At 33.5% G+C, this 10,398-nt stretch overlaps 1 pseudogene; it reads right to left on the reverse strand.

The window, feature by feature from the left end:
- Positions 1-1,199: 1,199 nt before the first annotated feature.
- LOC138169907 (deoxyhypusine synthase-like) lies at positions 1,200-8,158 on the reverse strand (annotated as a pseudogene).
- Between the last annotated feature and the right edge of the window lie 2,240 nt (positions 8,159-10,398).

The following is a 10,398-nucleotide window of genomic DNA, read 5'->3' on the forward strand; positions in this document are numbered from 1 at the left end:
ATATATATATATATATATATATATATATATATATATATATATATATACACACACACACCACTTCAAGGACTTGTTCAAAACTCAGTATCTTCTAAAACCACCCCAGACCAGTACCAGCACAATCTGGTGTGACTTTTGTCTTCTCTGAGCTTCTTCCCTATCTCCTCTGAGCACTTGGCCTTTATGTTTGATTGTGTATTATTATTTTATGATGAGACTGATTTTCTTAGGTGACTTGTAATTATGATTTCAATACTTTTTATTTAAACTATATTTATTCAAAGGTAAAAGATAAGTGGCAGAATGAGGATTTGAAATTAGGTCCTTTGGCTCCAAATCTAGCATGCCTTCCACTGTACCACACCTTTTGATCATTTATTAAAAAATTCTAACTAGAGCTACTAGAACTTGAAGTGTCTTTATGAATCATCAGACCAACCAGCCTCATCAAATGAGAAAATGTATGCAAAGTTTTTGCAAAATGTAAAGTGTGATATGCATGTTAACAACAACAATAACCACAATTATTTTATGCAGAAGGAAAGCAAAGCCTGGAGAAACTGAGTAACTTTTATAAGTCCATACTGTAGTAAATGGTCAAACTACAACAAGAACTCAAGTCACCTCATATATGGTTTAGTGCTTTCCAATATATCACACTACCTGCCTAATATTTATGGCAGAGAAGTCAGGTTAAGGAGACCCATGTCTTGTATTACAGAAAACTATTTATGCATTCAGTCTTATGCTAAAGTTCTGGTAAAAAAAAATCAAAAACCAAAAACAACAAAAACAAACCCTTTAAATTGTAGAATAGTTTACCATCCTTTGAACTTAAGGACTAGCCCTCCTAAAACTGGAGACATCTTAGTGCTATTGAATTATAAGGTATGCAAAGCCCAGTGCCCTCCTATGGTGAAATGATATCCTCAGTACCTTGCTATTCAAAAACAGCTCCACTATGAATTCATGTTATTATTAGACCTAAAATAGTATTGCTTTGAAATGATCCAATTAATGCAGTTGTTATTGATTTCAAATAAATAAAGATAAAATACCTAACCCTGAAATATAGCTTCATTAAAAATGTCCTGTGTCAAAGTATACTGTTCATTTTTTATTGCAAGGTTGCCATAGAAGTAGATCTAGAAATGCTATTGATAAGGTTTATATTAGTAAAATTTTTGGTAAGATCCCAATACTATCTTGGAGAAAAACAAAGAAAGATATGGTTGCATTGAAATACATAGTATCCAGCCTAAGGAAAATGATAACCCCGGTGGACTACTGTGATCAGATTGCATCAGCAGTGTTCTGTCCACTTTGAAGTCTCAAATTTTAAGTAAGAAATTTATGAGCTTGGTAGAATCTAGAAAAGAAAATTCAAGAGGGGTCAAGGGACTTCTGATAGTGCTATACATATATAGACTGAAAGGAGTGATGTTTAACCTGAAGAAAAAACTTAGCAGAGACAGAATAACTGCTTTCAAGGATGTAAAATGCTTCTCTGTGGAAGTGGAATTTTTATGTTCCAGAATTTAGATAACTGATTTGAAATTTTGCATGAAAAAAAATTGTCTTCATCTAGAGGAAAAGAACAAATACAAAACCTCTTTACAATCAGAGCCATACAGAAATGTAATGTGATGAGAGGGAATAGGTTTACCTTAACCTCACTCTAGATCTTAAAACAAAGACTGGATAATTACTTTATGGGTCAAGGTAATTCTTCTTCAAATATGGTTTGGACTGGATGATCTCTAAATTCTGGAAGATCCTCAGATTCTGAGAGTCTGTCATTTGAAGTGGGTGTATATTATAACAATGTAGAAACTGACTAGCCCTTTTTGTGATAATTATCAATATTTGTCAGATGTAGTGACCAAAACTTTTATTATTGGTAGCTATATTTCTAGAAATAATCCTCTCCTAGATTAGTTTTTATATAGGCTAGTCCGTAATTCACAGAAATATAATTTGTTACTGGGCTTGTGGTGCAACACATTCCAGATGTTGGAATGTGATAGGACTGGCTAGAATATTTGATATGCTAAAGTTACCTCTATACTATGGTGAAGTATAATATGTGGAGAGTGCAATCCTCCAACCTGTCATTTTTACCTTTCAAAATTAAATTATTCACCAAAGACTTCTGTTTTTAAATAAATAATTTTAAAGATAACTTTTTGTTCTTCTCTCACATGCATTTCCAAATGTATTATTCTCTACCTCTCTCAAACAGAGCTATTCCTTATAACAATGAAAATTTTCAAAGAAAAAAATGACAAAATTAACTAGTACATCAATAAAACCTGACATTAATGTTAGTATATGAACAGTGATGCCCTCCAGTCCCAACTTCAGCACTTTCTTTCCCCCCAATGAATTTTATTTATTTGCCTATAGAAAATATTCTGTACTATAATCTTTGTGTTCTATAACAGGCTTAATACTCATATGTGTCACATTTGTAAGTATATTGTTTTAAAATATTTAAGTGTAATATTTGATGCAAGTGCAGTAAATTCACATATATAGTGCATGAACTACCACCTCCTTACATTAGAAACACAACATGTAGTATTCCTTCAATTAATGATTTGTATACATTCTTTAGTTGGTCTGTGAAAAAAAATAAAAACCTCTTTTTGCTCTCCTTATATGAAATTTCAGATCCTTTAGATACTGAAGTAATCATGCAACTGCTTTTGCACTAAAAGTAAAGTATTGAAGCATATTAAGTTAGAGGAAAGAATATAATATCAAAGTAGTTCACTGGTTCAAAGAGCGATAATGTGTCTAATAATATTATTATAGGTATTAAGAATTAAATCTATTCTTATTTTTTCAAATTGGGAGGTATTCGTTTGCTGCACTAATATTACACTGTGAAATTTTGCAGAAAAATAATTTTGGTATTTCTCCTACGAACCCTACAAACTCTGCTGAGGAGACCACCAGTCAATGAGAATTTATTAAATACCTATGTAGTCCCACCCGCTGTGCTAGGTGGCAGGAATTAAAAAACACAAAGGAAATGTTCCCTGCCCTCAAGAAACTTATATTTTGTTAGAGAAGATTACATGTGCATATGTTTGTGTATGTATATATATATGTTCATCAGTACATGTGTGATGTGTATATATACACACACGTACATCACGATTTATCAAGGGTGGATATTAGCAGCTAACTGAATTCTAAGTGGTAAATTTAAGATAGAATTATGAAGTTTCATAAATTTTTCAGTTAAAGAGAATAGGTGAAATCCTAAACTATAAATAAAATTCAGAAATTCCATTGGTATATAATATTTAATTTATTTTTTCTTTTTTTCTGACAATGCATAATTCCATAGTTTTACTGAGTTAAATAAAAAGCATTAGCTTTGTTTATAAATCATCTTCTAGAAAGTCTACCTTGCATATAATTAATTTTCAGCAGAATTTTTGAAATATAGTCTGGTCTCTAATAGCAAAAACAAGTTTGCTTATGGTGATTTGGTCAACTTTATTGCAGGCCTGGCAGAGTCATGTTACTGAGCAGGGAGTAGTTTATAGAAACACTATCTTGTCCACTCCTTTGAAGCAGGTTCTATTAGTATGACATCAAGTTTGAAAGTCTGTTCACGGGGTAAGGGAGAGTTAAGATAAAAGCATCTGCAAGGATAAATATATAAAAAAATTGACTAGAATGTGAACTGTGCAACCTAGACATTAAAGAGGAAGTAAGAAGAACCTGGTAAAAGTAGATACAGGGAGTGGGAATAAAGAATCGGAATCAATAAAACCAACAGATGAATCATTGACTTTGGAGACAGAATCCTGACAATGTCCATCACCTAATTTTTCTATTCATGATTCTATTGTTTATTAGTTGTTTTTTATTTTATATAATCACCTAGGCAGTACCATTGTCAGTTATATCAACTGGAAGCAGAGGGGTCAGGTAAGCTTAGATGAAGCATTTTATTTGCAATCAGTTTATAACTTATATGTTCATTTAATAATGGAATATGAATCATGAAAGTTTTCTGTTTTTAATAGAATGAATAAAATGATTCCTTTTTTGGTCTATAAGTATCATCACTGAATTCTGAGATTCTATTTTAGGATTCCTATTTAGAAAATGTCAATATAATTTCATCTAAAACCCAATAATAATATAAAACATCATTGTATACAAATACAATTTACAAAATAAAATTTATTTAGAATGTATTAATTTTCAATTATTTCATTATTACAAGGGAAGACATCAACTGAAAGGTGGCAACATGTTAAAACGAAAGCTATAGCATCATTTTCCTCCCTAAGGTCTTCTAGTCTACGTTGTTATCACAATTACTCATTATAAGGAATGAACATTTACAACATAATTACTGAATTTAAAGGAGATGGAGGGGCTTTTACATTTTAAAAAAGTAATCTAAATTATTAAATATAGTTAATTTTCTGTAAATTTGGAACTCCAGTGTTACTTAGTGGGGAGGAATATGATGGGCACCAAGTCTACCTCATATCAATACATGGTAATTCAGTTACTGAAATGCAAATGTGATCTCAGTATGAGGTAAGTTGAGGGTAACCAATAATCCTCAAACCTGTTGGTGAGTTAGGGGGATATATACCCCATGCATGTGAAAACTTTCATTGGTGGAATGAGCAGATAACCATAAAAGAAGCTGAAGTAAGCATTGTGAAGTGCTTAGAGGTTGGTCAGGCATTGATTACCAAGGTGGATGCAGGGCCATTACACGTGCTTTTGACTTTTGTCCTGTAATTGTACTTTAATGACTCAAAAGAGTGAGACTGACAATTTTTTGTAGTGTTGCTTCACTTATACTCAATTCATATGCAATTCAAGACTTCAATTGTGATGTCAATGGTCCTTTTTGAAAATGAAGGACAAACCACAGCACATGAGGTAGGTTATATTTACATGGATTAGTTTTCCCCTGATGAATCTTCTTTAAGGTACCAGAGAGTTTATGAATTATGTGTGTGGTCCATATGATGGTTCTACCTCTCTTGGGGGGGAGGAAGACTAGTTGAGCATAAAAAAGTGTCATCTTACCTAAGACAAATTAATTTATCTTATCTTTGAATTCTATGGTATTTTAAGATTATTTAGTCCAAAGTCTGTGTAATAGCGGAAGAAACTGAGGTCCAAGGACGTAAAGTGACTTTCTGGAGATTACAGCAGAAACTCTAGAGACAAATTGCACCTATAACATATTAAGTAAATGAATCATGCTAATAATAATGCAAAATAATGCATTTTAAAATGAAACCCTACCTTTACTAAACCATGCAGTTAGTGAAAAATGTCACCAATAATTTTTGTTTGTTTTATCATATACCCTAGTCTCTGTGAATACTTTTGCAAACATAAAATTTTATATAATTCAGTATGAATTTTAGAAAACATGTGCTTCAAACAGAAGCTATTACTTACAGATTTTTAAATCGTTCCTTCCATTTATGGTTTTAAAACATGATAATCCTGTTAATCTACTCCATGGAAAGGATGCTAATATGATTAGCATGAAAATATTTAAAATAAAGTTTCAAAGAACTCTTTTGAGTGTATTTGATTAATTCATATTTGAATGTAAACAAGAAAATTAAAATATTAACAGATTCTGCATAGAAAAATCATACCTCCTAAATGGTATTTGCTTGTTCCATTTATGGTCTTCATACAGTAGAGGAAGACAGAGTCATGAACACAGTCAATAGCTAAATAGAGAAATGAAATCTATGATCTATACTAATAGAATAGAGTAGTGATGCATATAATTCAAAACAGTGCATGATTTCAAAAAATACTTCTATTTGACATTTGGGAATTTACATCTTAAGTACAATCTATGCCCAAGAAATTCATGACATATCTAACAAAATAATTATACCAACTTGTAAAGATCCAAATGAGATGAGCTAAACAAATAACTCCATGATTCTGTGGTTGAACTCCTGAAAAAAGTGATTCCTGTTCATTATTCCATGAGAGGGATAGAAAGTATCCAGACTTATTAGTTCATTCAACTCCCATCTCCCACAAAATGAGAGGTGATGACTAGGATATTGTAGTTAAAAAACATCTTTTTGGAGAGTTAAAATGACTTTTCCAGAAGAGGAATTTCTATTCTTCAGCTTATTTCTACTCTACTTATTGAGCTTTATCTACATCCTTCTACTTTTTTCTTCATAATGCAAGCAAAATCCCAAAAAAGAAGCAAGGAAGTTAATAAGCAAACAAATCAAAAAGAACAATATTAATGTAGAGAAAAATGCCAATTATATCCCAAAGTGATCTACTTGCGCATCACAAGAAGTGGGTATTTTGGGTAATATAATAAGTACACATTCATCCTACATTGGTCATATTTTGGAGAAAATTTTGCCAATATTTTAAAGAGTGAGAAAAAAGGATGCATAATCATGTAAATGGGGTATAATTTCAACTGTAAAATTCACATATTTTGTGTGCTACTTTGGGCCTCTTTTAAAGTTATTTAAAAAGACATGCAAATGCTTCTGTTTTGAAAATATGTTTCATCTCCTCCCACACTCTAGCTACATCTTACACTTTAAGTAATATAATGATGTCTAAGTGTTGTTGTTGCTGATTAACATCCCAGACAAAGCAATAAAAATAATTCTAGAGTAGTCTGGGGAAGTGATGCCCCATTTTGATGTTTCTTCCCCAAATTGTACAATCATAGCTTTAAGAGTAAATCATGGGACCATAGGATCATAAATCCAAATCTAAATAATATAAGGGACCAGACAATTCATCTAGTCAAACTCTATCATTTTATGATGAGTAAACAGAGAGTTAGAGAGATTAAGTGATTTGTAGCAGCACTGCTTCATCCAATAAAAATGTATTTTATTTGAATTATCAGAGAATAATCAGACAGCATAGGGAACCCAGGTAGCCAGTGTTAAGAAGGTGGTGTTTTTATTTGGATGGAATGCATGGGTTTTATTGGCCTTAGGGATCCATACCAGTACCTGCCACATAAAATGCCTTTTTTCTCAGGCCTGGGTATTTGCTGAACTTGGCCTGGACACCATGAGAGTTGAGGATGATTGGGGAATAACTTCAAAATAATAAATAGTAGGTGTCAGAACCTAGGACACCAACCTTCCAGTTCCCTGTTAGAACCAACTGCTCAGTCATTGGTCTTTTCAAAAGTGAAGCTATTGCTTTTCTGAGCAAAAATTTATGCCACAAACTGAAGGAAGACAAGAGAGGCATCACCATAGACTTTGACTGGCCTTGAATACATTTGGGTCATTCCCCAGACCACCGATTCATTTGGTCATGCACCTGAGTTTGAGGCATTATATTCTCAGGATATGTTAATTGAGATGGCATAATTGTGCCTAATTCTTATGAGGTTGGCATAAGCAATGTGGCATTTCACCAGGCCTCCCTTGAAAGTGATCATACCTATGCATTTGGCCCTGAGCATTAAGGAGTTATAAGTCCTCCACAATGACCAGCACCAACTCTGAGTTCTCATATGTGTGGAAGATCACATCCCCATTTGTCACAGTTGGATTTAGCAGTGGAATGTTCTTCTGTACCTAGTAACACACAAACTCATGTATGTTAATTTATTTGCTCAGTTGTGTAATCATCTTCAATGGTGTCCATTCCATCCCCTCTATATTTTGCTATAAAGACATCTCATCCAGAATTGGCATCACCAAACTTCAAATTTGCAGTAATGTCATTGGAAATAGGTAGATTTCCTGTCCTATTGCTACAATTTTTGAGATTCTAAAGTTTGAACACATCTTTTTCATCCACTAGAATGATTGGTTTGATATGTTATTAGTTAAATTAAGAATGGTATTAGAAAAGGAACCAAGATGAAAGAAAACCAGGATTTTGCCTGAGTTCTCCCCAGTTTCCTTCAGAAACGATGCTAAATAAAACCTCTAAATGGATTCTGGAGTAACAAAATGTACAAAAAAAGAAAGAGTGAGATATTTTTCCAGCTTATGGTAACTTAGAAGGACTTTAGCAAAGGTCTGTCTAACTTAGGTAAAATAGGATCACTACTGGTATCGACAAATGGCAGCAGAAAGCTCTTAGCCACAGTACAGATCAGCAACTGAAGCCAGTGATCAGGTCCCATGTCCCCAGAACAAGAAGGTTGAGACAGTGTCTTTTTTGCCTGAGGAGCAGAGCTCCACTTTAAAAGTCATGAAATAGTCTAAAATTGGGTAAAAGCAGAAAAAACACCCTGACCATAGAAAGTTACTATGGTGACAGGGAAGAGGAAAACACAAATTCAGAAGAGAACAACATTGGCAGCATGCCTATACAAGAACCTCACAGAGGAAGATTAATTATATTAAGATAAAAAACTCTACTTAGAAGAGCTCCAATAGAATTGTTAAATTGAAATAAGGGAGGTAAAAGAAAAATTGGGAAAGAAATAAAAGTTATTTAGAAAGTCAGCAGCTGGGGTGTCCAGGTAGCAAAGCGAGTAAGATCACCGGCCCCGGTGTCGGAACGACCTGGGGGTCGAATCCAGGCTCAGACACTTAGCACCCACCGAGAAACACCTGGCCATGTAACCTTGAGCAAGTTACTTAACCCCAATTGCTTAGTGGTGGCCAGGTGGCTCAGCGAGGAAGAGCACTGGCCCCAGTGTCGGGATGACCTGGGGATTGAATCTGGGCTCAGATACTTAGTACTGCACCCAGAAATAACTGGCCATGTAACCTTGAGCAAGTTACTTAACCCCAATTGCTTAAAAAAAGGCAGCAGCTTCAAAAAGGAAGGAGAAAAATATGACTGAAGAACAACTCCTAAAAAAATACAATTGGTTAAGTAGATAAAAAAAAATCCACTGAAGAAAACCACTCCTTAAAAAGTAGCATTGGCCAAATGAACAAGGAGATAAAAAATCTAACTAAAAACATGTTACTTAAAAATTAAAATTGGGCAAGTAGAAAATAAATCCAACAACAAAGAATGAATAAAAAACAGAATAAAATGTAGAATACCTCAATGAAAGTAAAACTGACCTAGAAAATAGATCCAGGAGAGATAATTTAAGAATTATTGGACTACCTGAAAGCCATAAAAAAAGCCTGGTCAGCATCTTTCAAGAAATTATCAAGGAACACTGCCCTGATATTCTACAATATGAGGGTAAATGTAATCACTGAAAAAATACATTGTTCACCACTTGAAAGAGATCCCAAAATGAAAACTTCAAGGAATATTGTAACCTAATTTAATAATTATCAGATCAAGAAGAATGTACTGCAAGCATCCAGAAAGAAACAGTTCAAATATCAAGGAGTCACAATCTGAATTACCCACGATTTATCAGCTTTAATATTAAAGGATCCGAGAACTTGGTATGTGATATTCTGGAAGGCAAAGGAGTTTAGATTACAAGGATTAACTACCCAGAAAATTTGAGCATAATCCATCAGGGGAGGAAATGAATATTCAATGACATAGGAGACTTTCAAAATTTCCTGATGAAAAGACCAGAGTAGTACAGAAAATTAGATGTTTAAATGCAAATCTCAAGAAAAGCCAAAAAGGCAAATAGGAAAGGAAACAACATGTTATTTAATAAGATTAAACTATTTACATCCCTACCCAGACAAAATAATTATTATAATTCTTGATCACTATATCTTTATTAGGGCAGTTAGAAAGAGTAAATATAGAGAGAGGGTATGGGTAGAAGTTGACTTTGTCGTGATGATATTAAAAAAAAGTTAAATGGTGAAAAAAAGGATTCTATTAAGAGAAGAGGAAAAGAGGAGGAAGAATAGAGCAAATTACCTCTCACAAAGTGAGTGGTACAAACATCTAGTTGAGTAGAGGGATATAAAGGAGGTAGGTGAGTATTGTTTAAATCTTACTCTCATTGGATTTGGCTCAAAGGGGAAATAATATGCACTATCATTTCAGTATAGAAATTTATCTTTCCCCATAGGGAAGTAAGAGGAGAAAGGGGCAAAGAAAAGGGAGAAGTGAGTGATAGAAGGAAGGGCAGAATGAGAGAGGTTGTGGTCAGAAGCAAAACACTGGTGAGGAGAGACAAAGTGAAAGGAGAGAGAAAAGTATAAACAGTGAGAAAAATAGGATGGAGGGAAATACACAGTTAGTTATCATAACTTTGCATGTGAATGGTATGAACGCTCCAATAAAATGGAAGTATGTAGCAGAATAGATTAAAAACCACAATCCTACAATATGCTCCTTACAACAAAACACATTTGAAGCAGAGAAATACACACAGAATAAAGGTAAAAGACTGGAGAAGAAAATATGCTTCAGTTTAATTTAAAAAAAATGTAGGGATAACAATTTTGATCTCAGACAAAGAAATTCTACTGAAGGGTA

This window comes from Petaurus breviceps, unplaced genomic scaffold, assembly GCF_028583685.1.
Source record: "Petaurus breviceps papuanus isolate PSGF00001 unplaced genomic scaffold, PetGlider_PUasm1.0 38, whole genome shotgun sequence".
NCBI classification, from domain to species: domain Eukaryota; kingdom Metazoa; phylum Chordata; class Mammalia; order Diprotodontia; family Petauridae; genus Petaurus; species Petaurus breviceps.